At 45.6% G+C, this 10855-nt stretch overlaps 1 pseudogene; it reads right to left on the reverse strand.

Moving 5' to 3' along the window:
• The window catches only part of LOC144790845 (kxDL motif-containing protein 1 pseudogene), a 13301-nt pseudogene extending 6496 nt beyond the window's left edge, over positions 1 to 6805 (reverse strand).
• Positions 6806 to 10855: the final 4050 nt, after the last annotated feature.

The raw sequence follows: 10855 nt of genomic DNA on the forward strand, positions 1-10855 counted from the left end.
TCATGCGCAAGGGAATCCACATCATATAGAAACACATGGCACACCACATGAAAATACAGACTCCTGCACAACCAAATGCACTCTGCACACATTTATGTACTGTAACTACACGCACACACACATACACGGATACATACTCGCACGATGCACACACCCCCTCAGTGCTGTGCCCGGGTCCAATTACACGTAGGCACTGAGGGTTACTGGGGACACACGGGCGCCGTCGTGTACTCGGGCCTGCACTGTGGCACCACACAAAACCCGGGTTCTTTCTGCGGTGACATGGGGTGGCTCAAGGACACTCCCCTAAAAAGTCGACCTCTTCTGTGATCTTACAGTATCTGCAGGTCGTGTACTGCAGGCCGCGTTATCCAGGGGGCTCCACCCCACACACACTTCCTACACTGTGAACACCCTTTGGGTAAACCCACTGCCTTTGAAAGAGAACATTCTGGAACGACACAAACCCACCCGCTTTTAAAAAATATGTATTTCCTTTAAACCCTTTATCTTTGGGTGTTTTGTGTTTTTAGGACATTGGAGTCACGCCTGAGGGGAGGGAAGGGGACAGTCTGCTGACAGCTCATCACCATTCTTAAAATTGGCCATAAATACCCAGCTGAGGGAATTAGATGCTTATTAAAAGCTCCCTTTTAACCAGCATTAACTGCGAGGCCTACTCTCTGCCCTCCCAAGGTGAAGGTGCCCGTGGCCTCTGCAAGCTCCCGGGATTAACAGTTCCCAGGAACAGAAAACATTGATCTAACCCCTGGCTGGCCCGGCCGCTACCATCGAGCTGGAGAGGGGGGACAGAGCGGGCCTGGATCCCAGAACCTGCACCATGCGCACTGTCCCAGATTAAAGAGCCCCCAAATCTGCGTTACAAACAGTCGCTCTGTGCAGGGTCGGTCTGGGACAGGAAGTAACTGTTTATTTTACTGTTTATTTTTACTTCACATAGGAAGGCACCAAAATGGCCCCCATTGGCGAACCAGATACCTTAAAAAAAGTGGACCATGTTTACACAATTCTGTGGCAGGGGTAGATCGAACACAGTCAGATTCCCTAATCCTTATGCGGCCCGAGAACTGGTGTACACCAGCACAGAGGAGGGGAGAAAAGGGTGCAAGGTCGCTTCAAACCGCAGCGACCAGGGAAATTCGCAAATTATTAGGACTGCGGCCCACTCAGCATCGAAGGTTCGAGAACTCGTAGTCCAGCCGTCTCAATGTGAGAGCACTGTCAAGTGTCAGCCACCACATCCACAACATCCACCACCACATCCACTGCCACCACATCCACCACCACCACATCCACCACCACCACATGCACCGCCACATCCACCACCACATCCACATGCCCCACATCCACCACCACCACATCCACCACATCCACCACCACATCCACCACCACATTCACCACCACATCCCCACCACCACATCCACTACCACATCCACAACCACCACATCCACCACCATATAGACCACCACCAAATCCTACACCACCACATCCACCACCACCATATCCACCACCACCACATCCACATCCACCATCCACCACCACATCCACCACCACATCCACCACCACCACCACATACACCACCACCACATCCACCACCACCACATCCACCACCACCACATCCACCACATCCACCACCACCATATCCACCACATCCACCACCACCACATCCACCACCACCACATCCACCATCACCACATCCACCACCACATCCACCACCACCACATACACCACAACCACATCCACCACCACCACATTCACCACATCCATGTGTGTGTTTGTGTGTGTGTGTGTCGTTGTGTGTGTGTGTGTGTCTGTGTGTGTGTGTGGCCCTGTGTGTGTGGGTGCAAATGCAATAGGTCTCGCATTTGCGAGAGATTAAGCTATTGGAATTGTAAATGACAATGCCATTTATTTATCTGATTTCAAAACCAATACATAAATAAAAAATGGGCATTTACAATGCCAATAGCTCTAACTTTTGCAAAGGCGAGACCGTTGCATTGTAAATGCTTGTTTTTTGAGTGATGCTTGGGTTTTTCACAATTCCTATGACTTCAGTGAAAAAACATTGATGGCAGCACTTCCAGTCGGAACATTTTTACAGTACCACTGCCGTTTCCCACCAAACAATAAACAGCTTGAGCGTCAATCATCACTTAGAAAGATAGGACAGATGTTAAAATGTACATAGAAACCTGGCAAACTCTTAGCCCCTAGTCTGTGCCCAGATCTGCCAGCTCAGGAGCCTCAACATCTCCTGCCCCTGCTGTGTCTAGAAGAGGAGTAAAAAGGTTCACCTTGCTGAAAGGCAAGGAAGGCATTCTTTTGATGAGCAGTTCCTTCAATATAGAATGCTAATGTCAGTGCACCCTGAACAAAAGCAGGAAGACCTTGCCAGGAAGAGAGCCGTACTGAGGTAAGTGGGGCTGGGCTGGGTAGTTTTCTGGGCTCAGTAGCTTTTGGCCCAAGGGGGTTGTGGGGGTAGTTTTCAGGGCTGAGGGAGTTTGGGGGTAGTTTTTAGGGCTGGGGGTACAGGGTAGTTTTCAGGGATGGGGGTAGTTTATTTTAATTAGGTGTTAGGGTATTAGGCCTAAGGGCAGTGGAAGGGGTTAGGGTAGTTTTAGGGACAGCGAGGAGGGAGGGAGGGGGTCAGGGTAGTGTTAGTTAAGAGACAGAGTTTTAGGCCTCAGGGTGGGGCATAGGAACGGGTAGGTCTCGCCTGACCCAGCGCAGGCACTGGTCTGCCGAGACTTTTAGTGAGGGCTCAAAAAATGCTACCATGGCCAGCCTAGAGCTACAGTGCATTTGCGCAGGCGAGCGCTTAGGAGCAGAAGAGCCATATAGCAAACCTTGTCATGCTCATTAACAGCCCGCGATCACTTTCACTTTCACCCACAATCACTTTCGCGGCGCCCATTTGATGTTCTCGTTCAAAGAACATCAAAGATCAAAGAACATGTTGTGTTAATGCAACCACAACCACACACACAACCACACGCACAACCACACAACCACACACACAACCACACACGCACACTCAACCACACACACACAACCACACACAAGTGTGGCTCAGGGGTTAGAGGCAGCAGACACGGAAGCTGAGATCGGTCCTGGACCAGGGTTCAATTCCCCGCCTCGGCGGGTCTTGGGCTAAAAATTCCACGGACTCCATAATTCTCGCCCCGGTGCCTCCTCGACTCACGGGTTCACACTCTGCGACTCTGGGCAATAGCTTGCTTAATCTCCACAACGGCCCCTCGCGGCGGGATGCCTGACTTTCACCTTGTGGATACCCTGCTATCTCACAGGGGAATACCAGGAAGGGTTCCCTAAGCAAGCGCCGGGAAACCCACTGCGGGTAGCTGTGCGCTATATAAGCTCAATTACATTTACATTTACAACCAACCACACAAACATACCCACACACATAAACGCACACACACACAACCACACACACAGCCACACATAACAACAAAAACACAACTACACAACCACACACAACCGAACACACACACAACCCCACACACAACCACACAAGCACAGCCACAACCACACACCCACAACCACAATGACAAACAACCACACACACAACCACAAGCACAACCACACAACCACACACACAACCACACACAACCACATATACAACGACACACAGCCACACACACAACCAAACCGCACACATAACCACAAACACAACACAACCACACACAACCACGCACAAACACACACAACCACACACACACAGACACACAACCACACAAAACCACACACAACCACACACAACCACAAACACACAACCACACCCAAAACTACACACACAACAACCACACAACCACACACACAACCTCACACACACAACCACACACAACCCCAAACACAACCACACAACCACAACCACACACACAACCACACCCAAAACTACACACACAACAACCACACACAACCTCACACACACAATCACACACAACCCCAAACACAACCACACACGCACAACCACACACACAACCACACACGCACAACCACACACACAACCACAACCACACGCTCAACCACACAACCACACACACAACCCCACACACACACAAACACACACAACCACACAACCACACACCCACACACAAAACCACAATCACAAACACAACCACAAACACACAACCACACCCAAAACTACACACACAACAACCACACAACCACACACAAAACCACACACAACCACAACCACACACACAACCACACAAGCACAACCACACACACAACCACAAACACACGCTCAACCACACAACCACACACACACGAACACACACAACCACACACCCACACACAAAACCACAATCACACACACAACCACACACAACCACACCCACAACCACACACAACCACACACAACCATAACCACACGTACACAACCACACACACAACCACACACAACCACACCCACAACCACACACACACACACAACCACACAACTACACACACAACCACAACCACACACACAACCACACACATAACCACAACCACACACACAACCAATACCACACACACAACCACACACACACACATAAACACACACAACCACACACACAACCACACACACAATCACCCAGACACACAACCACACGCTCAACAACACAACCCCACACACACACAACCACACACACACAAACACACACAACTACCCAACCACACACAACCACATACAACCACAACCACACACACACAACCACACACACACAACCACAAACACAACACACACAACCACACACACAACAACACACACACAACCACAAACATAATCACAAACAACCACCCACATAACCACAACCACACACACAACCACACACACACAACCACACACACAACCACAAACACAACCAAACACACACCCACACACACAACCACACACACACACAGCCACACACACACAACCACACAACCACACACACAACCACACACACACACAACCACACACAACCACCACACAACCACACACACAACCACACACACACACAACCACACACACACAACCACACACACACAACCACACACACCACAACCACATGCACAACCACACACACAACCACACATACACACACACACAACCACACACAACCACCCAATCACACAACCACACACATAGGTCACCCACCCACCCACCCCCATGGAGGAGCAAAAATTCTTAGTCATTTGGCAGAACTTTGCCGCCATCTCAGAAGATGATCTCCTCAAATGCATCCTCGAAATCAAACCCTTCAACCATTCTCCTGACCCCAAACCCAGTGTTATTGCCATTGATTTCTATACCAACACTCTCTCCTATTGGACCAGGCTAGTTAATCTCTTCCTCAGTCAAGGATCCCTCCCAGCTGTCCTCAAAACAGGACAGGTTACCCCTTCTAAAAAACACCTCTGCAGATGCTAACAACCTCAATAACTTCCACCCCATCACCAATCTCCCTATTCTTTGAAAGATCACAGAAAAATGCGTTGCAAAACAACTTTCCCAACACATTATGGACAATAATCTCCTTGACATGTTCCAGTCCGGCTTTATTCAAAATTGCATGAAAAAACACCACTGGGTATGGACTCCAAACATCAAGGCCAAGCCACTGACTAATATCAAAAACAAAGAAAATTGCCAATACTGTCCACCTTATTTCTAGTAAATATCTGACTACATATGAATTAAACACCTTATTTCTAGATTAAATCTTTTATTTTCTCAATTTATTTGTTATTCATTATTTTTGGTTATATTTTCACCAATTTGACATTTAGAAAACACACCTGTACAATACATACATTTCATTGGTTGACATTCTAAAAATACTATACATTCATATTCATACTCCTCACAAGTCCATACCTCAGTCATGCCATTTCTCACATACATACACAACCGATTATATATATTACCATTATATCATTGAACAAAAACACCATAGATCAGACTATTTGTCAAATTTATCAAGAATGAGAGTATTCAGAAAAATCTTATGGCTAATATAGCGGTCTACGCGTTTTGAACTCAACAATGGTTATGGAGTTCTCATCAGGACCATGCTGAAAGATAAAGGAAGAAAAACCATTCTTTAGTGTATTGTTCTTATATCAGCAGTTTCTGAACTAGCTCCACCACCTAAGCGCCTCCACTCCTTACCTCTCTTAATGAGAACAAAAGGGGCTTTTCACTTGCCAGCGACGCTGAACAATCTACAACAAAAAAGTGAGTCAGGGACCACCTTTCACCTTCAATCACTTTGTATCAACCTTATCTCATTGTTAATCCAAAAGAAAACACTTACATGGAAATCAGCCAATCAGCATTCAAAAATGTTATGTGGGTGCCAACTCCGCGGTCAGAAACCTAATGGAGAGCGAGGATAGCTATTTATTGTATGTTTGATAAAAAGCTCATAGAAAAGCAATGAGAAAACAGTGCGGAGAAACCATAAAAAGGTCTTACTTCAAGTTGTTTCGCCCGGTGTGTACAGGGATGAGAATTATTTGTGCCGTCTGAAAAGAGGAGCGAGAATTGGGTTTAGAAAGCTGCGGATGCAATTGAAATTCGAGGTGGCTCTCTAGTGAACGTGACTCACCTCTGAATGACTGCAGATATCCACGAAATCTATTCGGGTGCCATAGTCCGAATGCAATTGGTGAATTGTTTGTACCGAGCCTTCCGTTTGTGATCTGTGTCAGCCATTTCCTGGTGTCGCACGGGCTCTTGGATAGTGTGGTTTGAACAACAGCCTTTGAAACTGTCGAGCAGGAGCGCCATCTTTTAGTGTTCAAACCTCTACTTCTTCGGTATTTTTACTCCTTTGGGAGGTGTATAGGGATATTTTCTGTTTTCAAGGTTGTTGGAACTCGAATATTTGGAGTTTGGAAAGTTGATTTCTTCATCTGGTGTGTTTATTACGATTTGATGTCATCACATTCACCTTCACAACCGATTCCTTAATACACTCCCTTTGCATGTACTGTGTTCACAGTGTATTTTCGTGCCTTCATAATATCGAGAGTGCTTGTGGGCGCTGTACTCCCTAATCACCAATTTTTTGAGAGTGCCTCATGCGTTTGGTCTAAGCGTATCCAATCGTTGGAAATTATATATATGTGGCCAATCTGCTGGTGTTATCTACTGACTACCGAGCTTTGGTCTCTGGAGGTGCAGATTATGTCACGTGTTTTGATGACTGTCCTGACTATTTCTTAGCAGTTTTCTCGTTCCTGGATCTCTATGCAGGTTATTTGTTTTATCTAAAAAAGAAATAAAGCCATTCTCATTCGATCCATATGGCTTTAATTCAATTTGTAAATTTCTGTAAGTTCATTAAGGCCATGTACGGCTGAATTGAACTTCACTATCAGCATTGCTTCTCGTCTCGCTAATTTGGCTTCTAGATCTCCACCTCTCCAAACTTGCTCGACTTTAGAGATTACCGTCCAGCGCAGGTCAGTATCAGAATGATTCTTCAGGCACCAATGATTAACCAAAGGGGCAGTCTGTACGTTCTTTTTTTATTCTGGATTTATGCTGTTGGATTCTTGTTCGTACCTCCTGGTTCGTATTTCCTATGTATAATAGGTTACGGGGACATTTCACTCCATAGATGACAAAACGGGATCTACAATTGGTGAAGGCCTCATGTTTCCATATCATATCATTATGTTTGAAGATGATTCCTTCTTCTGTGGATGAGCAACAAATACATCCCCCACATTTGTGGTGGCCTTGTATAGGAGGCAAACCAATCATTGTTCTTAGAGTCGTTTGTTCTTTTTTTGGGAGGGCTGCTCGTACCACTCTGTTGGCTATGCTGTTATCTTTTTTAAATGCGAACAATGGTGGATTGTTCAAAGAAGAATTTAGATCCCGTATCAAATGCCAGTTGCTATTCACCACTTTTTTTAGCATGTTTGAGTTTTGGCAGTATGTCGATACTAGTAACATTCTGTCAAGTTCTTTTTTGGGGCTTTTTTCTAGGAGGCACTCACGTGGTGTCCACCACACTCTTTTCAGTGATCTCTTTAATAGTTTTTTGGGGTATCCGCGTTGTAATAAATTCTCAGTCAATTTCATAGCATGCTTCATATATTCATCCTTATCTTGACAGTTTCGTCGAATTCGAAGGTATTGTCCGTACGGAAGATTTTCTTTGAGACTGCGGGGATGGTTACTCGAAAAATGAAGTGACTTATTGCGTTCTGTGGATTTCTTGAAAAGGGTTGTGACCAGGCCTCCTTCTGAGGGATATATTTCAACGTCCAAGAACGGCATTCTTCTTTTTGAATGACTAAGACTGAACTTGATCTCGTACCACACATTTTCTAAATGTCAAATTGGTGAAAATATAGCCAAAAATAATGAATAACAAATACATTGAGAAAATAACAGATTCAATCTAGAAACAAGGTGTCATGACACATAGTGTTTAATTCATATGTAGTCAGATATTTATTCAAAATTGCAGCACTGAAACAGCCCTGCTGCGAGTGATCGATGATGCGCTGCATACACTCGATTCGGGGGAATCGTGTCTTCTAATTCTTCTTGACCTCTCTGCAGCCTTTGACACTGTTAATCACAACACCCTCCTTAACACTCTTCAACAGAGAATGGGAGTGGAAGGCACAGTACTCACAGTACAGAAAATGGTTTGCCTCATTCCTCTCAGACAGATTCCAAATTATCAAGATTGCGAACAGTCCCTCGTCTCCACTGGTGGTTGGTCAAGGCTTCCCTCAAGGCTCTATCCTTGCTCCCACTCTGTTGAATCTCTATCAGGAACCACTAGGGAACCTACTAAACACATCTGGATTCTTCTGCCATCTCTATGTGGATGACACCCAAATCTACGTCAAGGTGTCTTCCTCTCATGATCTCTCACTACTCAATTCTACTCTCAACTCTATTCACAACTGGATGTTAGTTCACCAACTAATTTTCAATCCCTCCAAAACGGAATACCTCCTAATATCTAGCGATCTCTGCCCGCCTCCTGTTCAATCCTGGATGGATCAGTTGAATTTACTCAATAGTAAACCTGTCATTGTTGACTGCGCTAAATCCCTAGGTGTCATACTTGACAAAAGACTCAACCTAATCTCATACATCAACTCCATTGCCAAGAGCGCACGTTATCAGCTGCGCCTTTTATGGGGGATTCGTCGGTTCTACCCAGAGAATGACCTAAAAACCTTGGTCCAATCGCTAGTTCTCTTTAGACTAGATTATTGTAATTCTCTTCTGACTGGCCTTCCCAAATCTCACCTCTCCCCCTCAAATCCGTCCTCCATTCAGCAGCTCGCTTCATTTCAGGGTCCAAACGAAGTGACCACATTACTCCTATCCTGTCTTCTCCCCGATGGCTTCCCATCGAGGCTAGAGCTATTTACAAAACAGTGTGCATCACCCACAAAGCTTTGCACTCTTCCTCCCCTCACTATCTGGCGAATAAACTGAAATTGTCTGGAGGCTCAAGAAGACCTTCTCGGAATGCGGAAAAGTTCCTGCTTGAGCCCCCCTCCTTCAAAAGGGAAAAATTGATGGCTCAATCGTTCTCAGGTAATGCGGTGAGAATCTGGAACTTGCTTCCTCCTTGCTCCGTGCCATCACCTCCATCCAGATCTTCAAAGCGGACCTCAAATCTCGTCTATTCCAAAGACACTTTCAGAACTAATTCCTTCCCCTTCTCACACCCCGCCAGGAATTTCTTTAGTCATTGTAAATTTGTCATATATATTTATATTTTTGTTTTTACATTCTGTGCTTGCTGTGCTTGATATTGTGTTCCTTTTGCTGCGTTGTTTTGATTCTATGGCCTGCTATTTTTGTTTGTTTCTATTTTTGTAACATTTCTCTCATGTATCGTAACTGGTTCTATTGTACAGTGCTCTGACACCTTCTGGTAAAGTCCGTGCTATATAAAAATGCATTAAATAAATAAATGAAAACCACAACTACTCACACACAAACACAACCACACACAACTGCACCAACCACACCCATAAACATACACAAACACAAAACCACACACACAACCACAAACACACAACCACACACAACAACACACATAACCACACACAACCACTTACACAACCACACACACAACCACAAACACAACCACACACAACCACACACACAACCACACACACAGCCACACACAACCACATACACAACCACACACAGAACCACACTTGCAACCGCACATACACACAACCACACACACAACCACAACCACACACCACACACACACAACAACAACCACACACATAACCACACACACAACCACACATACAACCATATACACAACCACACACAACAACTTACACAACCACACACACAACCACAAACACAACCACACACACAACCACACACACACAACCACACACACAGCCACACACAACCACATACACAACCACACACAGAACCACATTTGCAACCACACATACACACAACCACACACAACCACACACACAACCACAATCACACACCACACACACACAACAACAACCACACACATAACCACACACACAACCACACATACAGCCATATACACAACCACACACACACAACCACACACACAACCACACACACACAACCACACACACAACCACACACACAACCACACACACAACCACAACCACACACACAACCACAACCACACACACAACCACACACACACAACCACACACACAACCACACACACAACCACATACACACAACCACACACAACCACACACACACACAGCCACACACACAACAACACACACACAACCACACACAACCACACACACACGCAACCACACACACACACAACCACAA

Source organism: Lissotriton helveticus, chromosome 11 (genome assembly GCF_964261635.1).
Source record: "Lissotriton helveticus chromosome 11, aLisHel1.1, whole genome shotgun sequence".
Lineage (NCBI taxonomy): Eukaryota > Metazoa > Chordata > Amphibia > Caudata > Salamandridae > Lissotriton > Lissotriton helveticus.